The sequence below is a fragment of the Plasmopara halstedii genome (genome assembly GCF_900000015.1).
Source record: "Plasmopara halstedii genome assembly, contig: Scaffold_2881, whole genome shotgun sequence".
NCBI lineage: Eukaryota > Oomycota > Peronosporomycetes > Peronosporales > Peronosporaceae > Plasmopara > Plasmopara halstedii.
The window spans coordinates 673,153-673,536 of NW_020189786.1; positions in this window are offsets into that span (position 1 = coordinate 673,153).

Below are 384 nucleotides of genomic sequence, written 5' to 3' on the forward strand. Positions count from 1 at the left end.
TTGCTGGTGAATTTGACAGCCCTTGGGGCATCACCAGCCACGCCCAGAGCATGCCGCTCGGAGTGCTCACCGCTGTTAGCAGAATATCACTTGCTCTCATGATCAATTGGTAATACCCATCGACCAAGTCGAGTGCACTGTACTTCGTATATCTCACCATGTTGCTCTGAAGAACATCCTTTCTAAGAATCGGTGTCTGTGCCGGAATGGTGGCAGCGTTGAGCTTATTGTAAGCATGTACGATACGCCACTTGCCGTTCGGCTTCCTAACACAAAACGTGGGTGTCGAATGAGGATTGTTGCTCTCACGTACCTTCCCCGCGTCGTGACCTATGCCTCCCTGAGGCTCAACAGAACTCAGTTCTTCCCCAGTAGGTCGCCCCG